Source organism: Myotis daubentonii, chromosome 1 (genome assembly GCF_963259705.1).
Source record: "Myotis daubentonii chromosome 1, mMyoDau2.1, whole genome shotgun sequence".
Lineage (NCBI taxonomy): Eukaryota > Metazoa > Chordata > Mammalia > Chiroptera > Vespertilionidae > Myotis > Myotis daubentonii.
In genome coordinates, this window is record NC_081840.1 from 168,499,613 (window position 1) to 168,515,355 (window position 15,743).

General features: G+C 38.3%; 1 protein-coding gene across 2 annotated transcripts in view; it reads left to right on the forward strand.

The window, feature by feature from the left end:
• UNC5C (unc-5 netrin receptor C) overlaps nt 1-15,743 on the forward strand; it is a 369,634-nt gene that overhangs the window by 251,180 nt on the left and 102,711 nt on the right. The gene's annotated exons all lie outside the window — the stretch shown is intronic.

Genomic DNA, 15,743 nt, shown 5'->3' on the forward strand with positions numbered 1-15,743 from the left:
GTGGTGTTCAAGGAAGGCCTCAGGAAGAAGGTGGCAATTGAAGGAACCCGAAAGAGGAGAGGGAGGGAGTCTGGCAGAGGGAACAGCAAGCTGGAAAAGTATGGATGGATATCCTTAGGCAGAAGGCAGGCCAGTGCCAAGAAAACTACATTGGCCACAGTGGCTGGAAGAGACTGAATGAGAGGAGACTCCTGCATGAGCAGAGAAAAGTAAGGTATGGTGACATACGTAATACTTTCAACAATAAAGATTTAAAAAGTAATAATAATTAGCCCTAGCCAGTTTTCTCAGTGGATAGAGCGTCAGCCTGCAGACTGCAGGGTCCCTGGTTAGATATCATGGTTACTGGCTTGATTCCTGGCCCTGGTCAGGGCACATGAAGGTTGATGTGTCTCTCTCACATCAATGTTTCTCTCTCTGCCTCTCCCCTTCCCTTCCCCTCTAAAGATTAATGGAAAAATATCCTCAGGTGAGGATTAACCAAAAAAGTTAAAATTAAAATAAAAAATAATAATGAGGCAAAATTAATTTTGAAAATATTTTATTTAGTTATTTAACTGATATGAACAAGTAATAAACACATTTTTCCCATACCAATCCTTGAGATCTGGTGTGCTTACACCAACAGTACTTCTCAATTAAACATAGCCAAGGTCAGTTGCTCAAGAGGCACGTGTGCTTGGTACTGGGCAGATGAACTCTAGAATAATGATCACTATGGAGGCGCTGTTCCAATTAACTTTATTTTTTTCACCTCAGGCACCTTTTTCTTTTGTGGTGAGAATACTTAAGATCTACTGTCTTAGAACATTTCAAGTATACAATATGGTATAATTAACTATAGTTACCATGCTGTATATTACATTGCCAGAATTTAATCATCATATAATTGAAAGTTTATAACCTTTGACCAACATTTACATGGATTATCTCATTCCATCCTTGGGACAACTCTATGTGATAGATCTTATTATCATCATGCTACAGATGAGTAAATTGAGAACCAACAGAGATTAAAAATCTTGCCTGAGCCATGGAGCTTGGAATAGAGGACAGATCTCTGACGGGAGGGGGTTGGGATCACCTCTACAGAGGTGTAGACCTTGACCAATTTACCTAAAACCTACAGACCTCCGCTCTGTCATTCTCCTAACCCCAAGCCTGCATTTTTTTTTTCCTTGAGAAAATTTCTCTTAATCATTGTTTTTTTTTTCCTTTTTATGTTGACTGTGTGAATCACTATAATATAAGCTTCACAAGACAGGCACTTTATTTTCTTCATTATATCCCTATGAAAATTAAGAAATAGAAACCTCATTTAAAATGCATTCAGGAGTCAGGAAGAGAAAACTCTCAGGTATGGGCACCCAACTGACCCCAACAGGAAGTGACTTGCTGCCAGAGACCAATTCCAGCATGACAGCAGGGCTGCATCTGGGAGTGGCTGAGGGCATTTCCCCAAACCTGAAAAGGGATTATTGCTTGGCTGCCAGACAGCTAAAAGGCACCTTAATCTACATGTTATTGCCTCCTACTGGCCAAACACCTGAACAGCCGTAGGCTAATTCCCCCATTCTGACAATGGACTCTGTAGGAAACCCTGACCCTTTGAAGTGTATATCTCTGCCAAGCCTCAGGACAAATTGTGTTAATAAAAAGCATGGGGTCCTAGGACGAGGAGACCTGAGAATTTAGATCTTGGGTCTTAGCTCCTTTAGCTAAGCTCCTCTGACCCCCAAATGCCTTTCAAAATTATACTTCATCTCGGGACTCTTACTTAAAATCTACACACAGCCTTCTCCAGGTTCCTGAACCCTTCTTGATGCCGGGCCCAGAACCCCGGCACCCTGCCTTGAATGTTGGATAAGAAGTGATACTACTTTACCATCTCAGCAGGAGGAAGAAAATTCCTCTTTGCCCATAACAGTTCAGCCAATGGGAGAATGATATCTCAGCCAATGAGAAGTCACTACACTTCAAACTTTCCATTTCCTCCAATGGACTCTTTATCTACAATAGACCCTCCCCAGTCTGTAATAGAGCATACCTCTCCTTTGTTTCTCTGAATTGGCCGTTAGACTGCACGTCCTGAATTGCAAGTGTTTGTTCTCAAAAAAGCTATTTTGCTGAAGAAATATCTGGGTGTCTATTTGTTAAAGGTTAACAACCCCAATACCTAAACATAGTTCCTTCCATGTAGATGGTGCTATCCATGTAGATGGATAAATGAAGACGTATAAAACTGAAATTAAATTGAAAACATATGATAGGGCAAAGTGATGATACTATTGAATGCTAATCATTTGTTCTTTGTATTGCCCAAGGAATTTAATGCACTTATTACCCAAGGAATTAAGACATCAGATAGCCTGAAGTGATTGCCTCTGTGCTCCCCCCCTTCCCTCCCCACCCCACACACATACTTCAAACCCTCATTACACTTCTGTGCTTATTCATTTTCTCCGTAGTACTTATTAACTTCTAAACTCTTACATATTTACTTATTATGTTTATGCTTTTTGGTCTACCATTCCCACCCCTTAAAGAGTAAGATCCCTATGGACAAAGATTTTTGTTTGTTTTTTTCACTGATGAATTCAAAATGCCTACAACGATGCTGGGCATACTGTGGGAACTTAATAAATATCTTAAAGGAATGAATTAATTGTTATTTCTATAGTAGTGGTAATAGTATCTCAAATTAAATATATACATAATCTTGTGAATTATTGTGTTGACTTTTTTATACAGAACTCATTATTCATGGCCTTTTATGTCATTTTTTCCATTTCCTATCTAGTCTACCTAGCAAAAAACAAAATTAATTAATTATGGAATTTAGCCAAATAATGTATTTCTTTAACTAGGTATTCTGAAAGATTTATATTATACTATGAAAGTATCTAGATGTTTAATGCCAACTGTCTTGATAGAGCTTAGCAGGCTTGCCAACACATTGGAATAAATCACCTATTTATTAAAGTGTTGTTTGATTCTTTGTATAACCATTTAAGCCCCTAATAAGCCCATTATAAACTACAGAGGCCAGATCTTGAAATAGAGGAGATTAATTGTAGAATTTAGACTTTTTAGATAAGAGAAAGTTTTAACAATTAATTTCTTCTTGTGTTATATAAATCTCAGCTATTATATTAAGTAGTATTTAATCATGTTGTTTCTATTTCAAGATTAAATGCTATAATAGTATGAGTCTATATTTTTCCAAACATATTTGCTTTTATATATGGATAGACGGTCCCAAGATTTGTAGAAGCCCACAAATCTATAGACATTTATAGCCCATATTTATTTTGAGAGCTAGACATCCAATTGATTGAAAACTGTCTCATAAGTTATATTTTGGGGGAAATCATTTATTCATTTGTTATAGGAAGAGCTGGTAACCCACCAGACTAAAATGTGACATTAAAGCAATGTTTTATGCTAGGTGAAAAGGGAAGTTTATGGCTAAAATGGTTATTTGAAAAAAAAAAAAAAAAAAAAAGCTTGCCTGCAATCATTGCATTCTTTTTTTGTACTCTGAAAAAAAGAGTCCTACCTTCTTGATATGTCAGGTACTCATCCATAAAGTTGGCATGTTTCTTATTATTTATCCTTAAGACATGCCTTAAAAAATGTTGTGATGACATATAATCATTTTTTTCTGAAATGAAAGATGCAGTGTGAATTATAAAAGAATGGCTTCGTATGTGTTTTTTCTCTTCCTCTCCTCTGTAATGGATGTCATTTGGAGTTCTAGCTCTAAAATACTTATTTGAAAAAAACTTTAGCAGAACTCTGTGAATACAAATATGTCCTATAAATGCCCCAAAGCCAAGAAACAAAGAAGAATGGCTGAAATGGCCCTTCCCTTCTGCAGGGACTGTGTTCACTTGAGATTTCCCTGATGAAATGACCTCAGTGCAGTAAGAAGTAGCCATTTCTCAGCACAACTTAACCCTTCACCATGATAATCTTCAGCTTATTTGCTTAAGGATCACTCTAACCTCTGTCGCTAGGTGTGAATTATGGTATTATGAAAATTTTGGTGATAACTTCCTAAGAGTCATCAAAAACAGCTTTTTCAAGATGAGGTTACAAAATAACAGAAACCAATCAAAGTGTTTCTTCTTCATTAATCTTTTAAAAATTATCTGTCCAAGTAGGAAACATTTATGGTGTCCTTACTGTGTGCCCAATTCTGTTGTAAAGCCCCTTGTGCAGCGGTTCTCAACCTGAGGGTCACAACCCCTTTGGGGGTCAAACAACCCTTTCACAGGGGTCGCCTAAGACCATCAGAAGACACATATATAATTACATATTGTTTTTGTGATTAATCACTATGCTTTAATTATGTTCAATTTGTAACAATGAAATTGGGGGTCACCACAACATGAGGAACTGTATTAAAGGGTTGCGGCATTAGGAAGGTTGAGAACCACTGCGTGCCTGTTAACAGTCTCGATGCCCCCAACAATCCTATGAGAGAGATCCGGGTATAATCCTTATTCTGCAAATAACAAAACAGAGGCATGGAAGCAGGTAACTTGCCTAAGTCACTTGTTTAGGAAATGGTAAATCTGAGTTTTAAGCAAACTTTTCTCTTTGCAGTCCAGTTCATTGTGCAGATTTTCAGAAACGTGACAAGTCTTGACTTTTCTATCTAACCATAGAGGAAACTTCATGTAGTTTATTTTTGTTGGTTGGTTGGTTGGCTTTCATCTGCTTTATTTTATATTTCCCAATATTCTAGAAGAAAAAGCAAGTGAAAAAAATTTTCATCTGTTTTTTACATACTGTATTCCTTACATTTAAAAATTACAGACTTTCTGAATATAAACATTTTCATGATTGACCCAGCTGGTGTGGCTCAGTGGTTGAGTGTAGACCTATGAACCAGGAGGTTACAGTTCAATTCCCAATCAGGGCACATGCCTGGGTTTAGGAATTGATTCCCAATATCGGGCGTGCAGGAGGCAGCTGATAGATTATTCTCTCTCATCATTGATGTTCCTACTCTCTCTCCCTCTCCCTTCCTCTCTAAAATCAATAGAAATATATTTTAAAAATAAATAAATAAATATATAATTTCATGATTTAAAAAGAAATCCAGCAAAGGTAAGATACAAATTCCTGACAAACGAGACTAGGACAAACTTTTAAAGGTTATAATGGCCTACACTCAGGCATTTTTCACTTTTCATAAGTGTCCGAAGCGCAGAAGACTAATCTAGTTCTCACAGTATGTGCTGTACTGGTCTGCGCACAGCAGTTATGTCCTGTTAGCAGCCAGATCTGGTGATTTAAGCATAAGTTGTACTCTACTATGACAACATAATTAGCCCCTTTTACCATTATTGAAAGAAAGGCACATTTTCCCCTTTAATGACACAAGTATTATTACTATATGTGGCCATAGAATTATTTTATTCACTAGAGGAGTACTATGAAAGTACATTAAAGCAATTTTTTTAAAGTTAAAAATGTATTTAGCACCTCTATTCATTAAGCATGAAGAAGAATTAATTGAAAAAGAATTTGAAAGTAGGAAAATGAGAATCGTTGTAAAGCAGCTGTACTTGCTTAATGCAAGGTCAGGCCTGAGTCACAGAGTATGGATGGCCAGCAGCAGATAACTCCACATGAATCTCTCTAAGCACAGAATTTCCCGAAACCTGGGGTCGTTTTGTCAAGACCAGCCAAATTTGGGACGCAAGAGGCTTAATTCTGACACATAGAGTGTGGCCTCTTGGTAGAAATAAATGAGTAAATAAAGTAATTAATTTATTTAAGCATCAATACAACCATGAACTCTGAAAGTTTGACAGCTTCACTGATGGAGTGGTTATCTGAATGAGGACATTTATAGAGGGTTTTTATGTGACACCACTGACTTAAGTGTGTTTCCGTGTATCACCTTATTTAACCTTCGCAATAACCCTATACGTACTGGGATTGCTTTCATTTTAGAATGAGAAAACCCAAGCACATGAACCTTATTAAGTACAGAACCAGATTAAAGTCAGGCACATGGACCCAGGCTCCACACCCTTAACCCCTGTGGTAGGCTGGATAATGGTCCTACTAGGTAAACCCTGATCCTGTAAATCTTACTTGCCATGGAAAAGGGGTCTTTGCAGATGTGCTTAAATTAATGATCTTGAGATGGGGAGGTTATCGTGGGTTATCCAGGTGGGCCTTAAATGCCATTACAAGTGTCCTTATAAGAGAAAGGCAGAGGGCCACCTGACACAGAGAGAAGCGGAGGCCATGTGACCACAGAGGCAGAGACTGGCGGGATGCAGTCATAATCCAAGGAAGGCTGGCAGCCACCAGAATCTGGAAGAGGCAAGGTATGGATGGATTCTCTCTGAAACCTCTGGAGTGAGCACCGTCTTGCTGACCCATTGATTATGGCCTGGGTCAGTGGTCGGCAAACTCATTAGTCAGCAGAGCCAAATATCAACAGTACAACGATTGAAATTTCTTTTGAGAGCCCGATTTTTTAAATTTAAACTATATGGGTAGGTACATTGTTATTAACTTAATTAGGGTACTCCTAAGGGTTAGGAAGAGCCACACTCAAGGGGCCAAAGAGCCGCATGTGGCTCTCGAGCCGCAGTTTGCCGACCACGGGCCTAGTGAAACCAACTTCAGATCGCTGGCCTCAAACTGTGAGAAAATAAATATTAGTTGTTTAAAGTGGTCATTTCTACAAGAAATAAAGCCAGTAAGCAACACTCTTCCTTCAGCAGACCCGTATCATGGGGTTGGCCGCTTCCAAAAAGCTTGTGATCTAGAACAAGCGAGTTAACTTCTTAGGGTCCTGGTTGTATCGCACCACAAGAGAATTTGTTTTCATCAGACCTTCAGTAAAGGGGATTGGAGATTACTTTGGAAATTGAATTGAGTTTGGCATTTATTCAGGATGTATAATGCACTAAGCACCAAGATATATTTGACCTCAGAACACTCTAGAATAGCCGTGGGCAAACTACGGCCCGCGGGCCGGATCCGGCCAGTTTGAAATGAATAAAACTAAAAAAAAAAAAAAAAAAAAGACCGTACCCTTTTATGTAATGATGTTTACTTTGAATTTATATTAGTTCACACAAACACTCCATCCATGCTTTTGTTCCGGCCCTCCGGTCCAGTTTAAGAACCCATTGTGGCCCTCGAGTCAAAAAGTTTGTCCACCCCTGCTCTAGAATGTATAAATTGAGCAATTGACTGGGATTAGTTCACTTTTTGAAGTGAAATTTAGCAGCGATGTAATATGTGATAGAAAAACAGCCACAACCGTGCAGACATACCCCACGTCAGGAAGCTCTGGACAGGGAACTGTAGGTTTCGGATGCAAATGCACCACATCTTGAATGCTAGCTGTGGCCTCCCAGGGGCCTGCACAGGGGAGGATCCTGAGGCTGAGTCCAGACACAGAGAGGAATAGAGTGATTGGTTACTTATGGGCACACTAGCCGAAAGGGAAAGCAGCCATTCACTCTAAAAGCAAGAATGGAGCACAGATCATAATCGCCTTTGACAGGTTACTTCTGTACATGAAAGAGCTTCCGGTTTTCAGACATGGCAACTGTAGCAATGAACGTATTGCTTCAGAAAAGAATGCGGGGACATTTTTATTCCATATGGTCATCAGGAATTACAAGAATGATAAAGTGTCTTTTTAGCCATCAAGAAATTTTCGATTCTCCTGACTGAGGTGCTAATAGTTTGCATTTTTTTTAAAAAAAAAACTTGCCTAATCCTCTGACATGTATTGCCTTCCATTATTCCTGAAAGTAGGTGAAGGAACATAAACTAATAATTATAAAAGACTAATTCAGGATATGGTACGTGTGCTATCCTACTCACAAAAACGGCTTTGCCACTGGGATCTCTTGGTCAGCTTTCTTGATTAAGTGTCTGAAAGTGAGAAGGAGGGGAGCTATGGGGACAAGTCAAGAAGATTATCTCTGAAGTGGGAGAGAGGCCACCAGAGCTATTAACATCACTGTGACACCCTCAGCACTGAACTTGCTAGACCAATACCTCAAAATGGCAGTCCACAGGCCCAGTATAACACACCAACTTTTTGCCTCTTAAAATGTTGGCTCATAGCCCTAACTGGTTTGGCTCAGTGGATAGAGCATCGGCCTGCGGACTGAAGGGTCCCAGGTTTGATTCCAGCCAAGGGCATGTACCTTGGTTGCCTGCACATCCACAGTAGGGGGTGTGCAGGACGCAGCTGATCGGTGTTGCTAGCTCTCTACCCCTCTCCCTTCCTCTCTGTAAAAAATCAATAAAATATATTTTTTTAAATTTTTGGCTCATATAGATATTTTGATAAACTTTAAACAGTTGACAACAATTTTAGAATTTTACATAATAAGATACATTACTAACTTTTGTTAGCAATCATATATGCTGCTTGTGATCCACTAAGCCTGCATTCCTGCATGGCGACATACAGCTAGAACTGAGCAGCAAGGAGAAAAAGTAGGGTTAGGTTTTATACCCATGTCTCTATTAAAATTTAGAAAAGTAATAGACAAACCATGTGGGTGCCATGTTTCTGGGGAAAAATATATATATTGTTCCTAACATTCTCTCGGTTATGGCCTCTAGATACAAATAAAATTTCAAGTCCTGTGCTAGGCAATGTAAACCATCATCCGGTGCAAAAGGGAGTCCTACTGACACTGTGGACACACCAAGAGGGACTCATTGTACAGTAAACCAGGTGGTAAGAGCCAAGTGCAGAAGCAGGTCGGCTTGGCTCCCACAGGCTCCCAAGCTCCTCCCTCCCACAGCCTGCAGGATCTAGCACAGTGCCATGCATGTGGTGGGTATTCCATAAATAAGCAGTCAGCCAATCTGTGGTTCTCAGGTATTAGTGTTGTGCATAAAACACATCTGTGGGGCCAGTTAAGATCGCAGAGTCTGCCTCGGCCAGTGTGGCTTAGTTGGATGGGTGTTGCCCGTGCACTGAAGGGTCCCCAATTAAACTCCAGTTGGCCAGGTTTCGGGCTTGATGCCTGGTTGGGGAAGGCAGCTGATCAGCCAACCAATGCTTCTCTCTCACATTGATATTTCTCTTTCTCTCTTCCTCTCCCTTTCTCTCTCTCTTAAATTAATAAAAACATGTTTAAAACTATAGATTCCCAGGGCCCACCTAAGGACTAGATCTGTTCTGTGTTTTTTCAAGCATAGCATGTTAGTCCTGGGTTTCTCTTTGTGACATGTCACCTTCAATCATTAGTCCTCCCACACTCCTAATTGTTTTCTTTCACTCTTTGTCTAAGAGGGATAATGCTTAATGTTTGTGTAGCATAATAAAATTTACTAATACTATGGGAAAAGATGAGATGGGGGAATTACTCTCTTTTGAACACAGATTATATTTGAGGCATGATGATAGAATTTTATAGGTGCTTCTTCCTATATGACCGTATTATATATAATAGTCCCTAGTGTCATAGACATTTTTCAGTGGAATAAACTAAGGTAAGAAGAAGTTAAGCAATGTGCTCAAGGTCACACACCTCATCAAGTGGTAGAGTTAGGACCTGAACCCTGCTCTCCACCACAATGTTATTTTGCTTCCCAGTTGTTTACAGATCATTTTCACAGTGATCTACGATAAAATGAAATTTGTTTGTATCATGATCTACTAAATAATACTCTTCTCTTCACACATACAAAAGTACACAGATGTGTGTGTGTGTGTGTGTGTAGCTGTTAGTACACATATATGTATATAATAACACTGTGTATTATATACCTTGACATCTTCTATTTATTTAATTTCATATTTTAATACTGGTTTTTTAATACACTAAATTGATATATAACCCTCTAAGGAGTCATGACTCACATTTGGAAAACACAGCAATAAACCCTAAATTCCATAAAAATAGTAAAGAATATTACATACTATGGTTTATGGATTATATGGCCAAATTATGTAAGAGCATGGCATACTGAAAATTTACTCCTATTATTAATCATCTTTCATGCCAGAACTTTCTGAGTAATAAAAATAGAAATACTTTTAATTATTTATTACATGTGTTTTGTCCTTTATATTCTTCCAAAACATTTTCAAATTCACTAGCTCTTAATATTCAACTAACCTTCTAAGGTTTAAAAACAAAAAACAACCAACATTAGTAATATAATATTTTATTTACCTTATTATGTGGAATTTAAGATTTAATTTCCACTAGAAATATCTATTGAAATATTTTCATCAGAGAATTCTTGTGTTCAAAGTATTAGTCTGTCATATCGCCAAGATTTTTGTCTTTTAAAAAATATTTCATTCTAATAAATAGTCCAGCATAATGAAATAGGATTGCTGATGGGTTACACATCAATATATATAAAAGCCTAAGCAACTGTTAGGACCGAAAAACTGCAATGACTTGTTGACCAGTCGCTATGATGCACACTGACCACCGGGGGCAGACGGTCAACGCGGAAGCTGCTCCCTGGTGGTCATGTGCTCCCACAGCCAACCTCCCGCAGCCCCTCTCCCCGGCCAGCTGGCCCCCCTGATAGGCTTCGATTGCCAGCCAGGCAAAGGGACTCCACCAGTGCATGAATTTGTGCACCGGGCCTCTAGTTTTTAATAAATGTAAATAATGTTTTAAAACTTGGAATAAGAACACATTTATTATCTTTTTCAAAGACAATAACATCAGCAACCTGCCTGCTGCACCATAGGCAGATCTTTTTGCTGGTATTTTTTCTCTAGTTTCCTTCCAAACTCAGCAGGGCTCAGGGGAACTCGGATGGTAGTAAGACCCATTATACTCTAACTGTGACCTGTCTATCCTCAACTTTCCTAGTGTAGGTACACTCACCTTTCACATGGTGTCAGGCAAAGTAGCCTGAGGGGTGTTGGTTCGGTACAGGGGTGTGGTTTTCGGCCCATTTCATAAATGCTCACAGTGACATGGTGGGCTTTCTTGCATGCTGTTTTGCATCTCTCCATAGAGACAAAAAATTAGTTTTCTCAAAGTAATCCCAAATACATTTATAATCATCCAACCTTTAATATTCATCTGCCTTTGTGATTCTTCCTTGGATTTGTCTGAAGAATTTTCTGATTTTTATAACACAGAATCTTCTGAAACCCACTCTTTTCCCATTGTCACACTCTTACCTGTACCTGTCTATTCAAGTGTCCAAAAATTCCATGAAATTTGTCCTGAAAGGAAAATTATTAGCTGTTCCCTTCAAAGATCAAAATAATTTCTTGCCCTGGACATTGTGGCTCAGTTAGTTAGGTATCCTCCCACACACCACAAAGGTTGCCTGTTCCATTCATGGTCAGGACACATGCCAGGTTATGGGCTCAATCCCTAGAGGACGTGCAGGAGGCAGCTGATTGATGTTTCACTCTCACAGAGATGTTTCTCTTTTTATCTCCCTCTCCTTCCTCTCATTCTAAAAACCAATAAAAATATATTTGAAAAAAATAATAATTTATTCTGTTATTACTATTGGACACTGATAATTGGTATATTTCCTTAAAGATATAGCCAAGATGTGTTTTATTTAACAAAGGATAAGCTCCCCCCTCCTCCCCCTAAAATACACATTTAAAATGTTAGTCTAGTTCAGTGATGGCGAACCCTTTGAGCTCAGCGTGTCAGCATTTTGAAAAGCCCTAACTTAACTCTGGTGCCGTGTCACATATAGAAATTTTTTTATATTTGCAACCATAGTAAAACAAAGATTTATATTTTTGATATTTATTTTATATACTTAAATGACATTTAACAAAGAAAAATCAACCAAAAAAAATGAGTTCGTGTGTCACCTCTGACACACGTGTCATAGGTTCGCCATCACTGGTCTAGTTAGTCATAGGCTCTTATGACACAGGAGACCTGCAAAAGTATCCAGTCATTCCCTTTCATTTTACCAATGGGGAAGGTGAAGGCCACAAAGTCTTTGACTTCAGGTTAACCTCCCTTTGTAATTACCACATTGTCTAAAAGCAGAGTTCATATTCGGAGAATGCCATGGCGTAAGGTATTCCACATCATAAATAATTTGTAACTGCGGTATTATTATTGTGCAAAAAAAATCATTGAATGCATCAGAATTCTCTAATAGAAAATGAGACATTGTTTGCACCCACACATGTGTTTGTATTCTAAAATCCTTGCTTTGATTACTGTGTAAATGGTAAATAGAAATCCATATAGTTTCAGGCCTAATTCTACATCTGCTAATTGGATTTCTCTTTATGGATTTAGTAAGCCAATATTCATGTTCCTAAGTAAACAGCTCTCTGAACGCATGCATATGACAAAGCTGATTTTTCTTTTAATTGGTGGAATCAATGACTAAATCAGAGGTAGGCAGGTTGACTTTGCAAAAGTAATCTAGGTTATAATGAAAGGCCTTTATACTTATTTTGGTAGCAGCCCTAGAACTAATGGAAAGAAAACAGAAATTTAGAATCATAAAGGTCTTCCAAGGGTTGAAATTCATCTTTTTCCCTGACAGGAGTGCCCACATTGTTCTGAACCATTCTGTTTTACATCTAATGCCTGGCTGACAAGTGTCCGTTTTTCATGCTTATTCATTCGTCACCCGTGTGTTCTCTCTGCCTGCAAGATATCGGCCTGCCTTCTATCACCTCTCCCCGCGATAGAGGATATGCTCAAAACGTTACCCCTCCTCTGCTTGCAGAGCAATGTGGAGGCATACTGAAATGAGCAGCTGCTGTGCTGGGCACCACAGTATTTTCTAAGCTCATTATTCTACCTGAAAGCTAGGAAGGAAGTTTTATGGCAGGAATTAAAAGGATTTTTTCTGGAAGAAGGATTGCTTTGTGGAGGGTTAAATGTGACATCATTTTAGAAACGAGATGATATTTATAGTGAGTTTGAAGTCAAACCATTAAAACAAAATAATTATATGGTATTCCACGATAGTTCAGTTAAACCTGTCTCTGGCAGTACATACCTCTGTCATGTGGTCATTATTCTCAATTAGGAAGCAAGGATCCTCCTAAGGTGTGCCTTCACAGGGCAGGAATGTAAAAACTGTGCCAAAAACCACACTATATTTTCAGAAAAATTATAACAATCGTCATTCAAATCCATCCTCCATTAATGGTACTGCTGACTTTTGTCACCATAAAACTTTACAAAAGAGCAATAGCTTCTCATGATGGCTGTTTTCCCGCTTCCTGTCCACCCCTCAACACGGCTTGGAGTCTCCTCTGGTCACTCCTAAATTTCCCAAACCAATGACTTCTCCCCTTTGAGTCTTTGCTATATTTGTCCTGTTGACCTCCCGTCTTCTTAAAACTTTATTTTTCTATTGGTTCCTCTGATACTTGTCTTTACTTCTTTCATCTGCTTTCTGGTTCACACCATGTCATTTTTACTGGCAGCTCTTGAATGTTGGGGTCCTGTTGTTTTGGGTGTGTGTGTGTGTGTGTGTGTGTGTGTGTGTGTGTGTGTGTAATGCTCCAGTCTTTTCCCTGTGATGTCATCTGTTTCCAGTACTCAGCTATCTCCTAGACAACGAAGCACAAATCTTCTACCCCGACCTCTTTTCCAAGCTCTACATCCAGTGGTTCTCACGTTGGGTGTGTTGTTGTGTTTTTCCCTCTCGGAAGACAGTATTTTCTGGAGCAGTTTATTTTGTCACGGCTGGGAGAGGTGTTACTGGCTTCTGCTGGGTGGATTCCAGGGATGCTGCTAAGCACTGTGCACAGAGAATCACCCAGTGCCAAACATCAACAGTGCTGAGGTTGAGAAATCATGACCCGGATGTACTGGACTTTTCCATTTGCATATCCCACAGACACACCAAACTGAATATGGAACAAAATTAATTTGCTTTTTCTCCTCGCTTTTCTGCTCAATTCATGACTAGTACCTAATAATGGTACCAACTTAACAATTGCAATAGCTAAAAATATAGTATTATCTTTGCCTCGTGGCACTTTTCAAACACCTAGGTCTTCTTTCGAATGTGCGATCTCTTTATTTCTAGAATTTGCTTTCTCCTCTTTCTGTCCACTCTGAGAGGATCCGATCATCCCGTGGTCTACTCAGATGGTTCCCAAACTCCTTTCTGTCTCAATCCATCTGTCACACTGAGGGCAATATGACATCTGATCTCCTTCCTTTGCTTAGAAAACTTTTGGGGTTTGCCATTCCTTCACATGGCAGGAAGGCTTTTCATAAATAGATCTCAACTTACCTTTCTTGTCTTGATTCTGTATCTTTCACATCTTCATCCTAAACACCTAGTAGAGTGTTTACCTTAAGTAGATAATTAATAAATATTAAAGGAATTTCTTTTGACTATTTAGATACATATGTGCCTCACTTTTTCTCATTCTCAGCCTTCATTTTGTGACATGCTAATAAATTTTACCAGAAGGGGGTCAAAATATTATTTGAGAACTAACTCCAGTCATGATGCCTTCACTCTACCCCACAGAAGGTGGAGGTTTTCAGAATTATATTTCAAAAAGTAGATATACTCTGTCAGGAACCTTTTATCCCAAAAAATGTATTCGTTTCTGCTCTTACTTTTGTTAGTAGTTAGTATTTTACCAAAATTTTTTATCTTAATGCAGATTGAAAAGAGAGAAGCTACAGTATCAGGAGAGAAAGAATGGGAGTATTTTTAATGTTTCTGTTGGAAGGACACGGCTTAACCAAAAGAGATGTTAAAAGGATGTGTGGGATGGCAAAATAAGTATCAAATCAGGGGCCACCAGGTTCTAATGCTGCACCCATTATTTTTGCTGTGAGGCTTTGAGTAATTTGATAAACATGTTCCTTATATGTAAATTAAGGACATGATTTAGATAACTTACCATTTTAATAACTGTGGATTTTCAATGCTCACTTCTACAATATACTCAATTTTTTGACAATTCAATGAGAAGAGTCCTTCTGACAGAAATTCTGTCACTATTTGGACTGTCTCTTGTCTTACCTCAGACCCACATGCATTCATAATTTTCTCACAATCCCTAAGCTCTTGAAGGTTTTCTTTTGCCAAGAAATTCAACAAAATGACAAGGATGTAACAATAGATTTTTTTCTTAGTGCATTTTCCAGGTGGTTCTTTCTGATAGCTCCATGAAAGACAGAGGTATATACTCTAGAGCTTTGGTATTTTTACTTATTAGTTCATCAGGCTAAAATGGTGCTTTTAGGTTCTTAAGTTTTTATCAGGGATATGAGTTAAAAGGACAGAGACATTAAATTTTTATTAAAATGAAGTGGATAAAATTCCAATAACTTTTTATTGAAAGGAACTGAATTATACAAGTATGAAATAAAAATTTTGGTGTGCTGCTTCAAAGCTCTATGGCTGAATCGTTTATTTTTTTTAACGTTGGTATTTAAAATGACAAGCTAGTTTCTAACATTTTTGTGACCATCTATAATAATTTTTAAAAGCCTCCATATTGCTATGGCAACTACAACTATATAAATACATAACTAGGTACTTGGTATATTTGGGCAGAAATGACTATTTAATTTTCTTATTGAAGAAATGGCCACATTATTATATAGTGAGAGATGTGCGGACTCATTTGAACAGTTCCTCTTTCCCCTGCCTTATATTTGAGATACCTCAAGAGGTTATATTTATTATTTTAAGACTCCAGCATTCTGATTTTAAACTTGCTTTTGAGCTATTGATCAAAACATCTCAAAGTTATTACAACTCTGATATTATTCATTGTG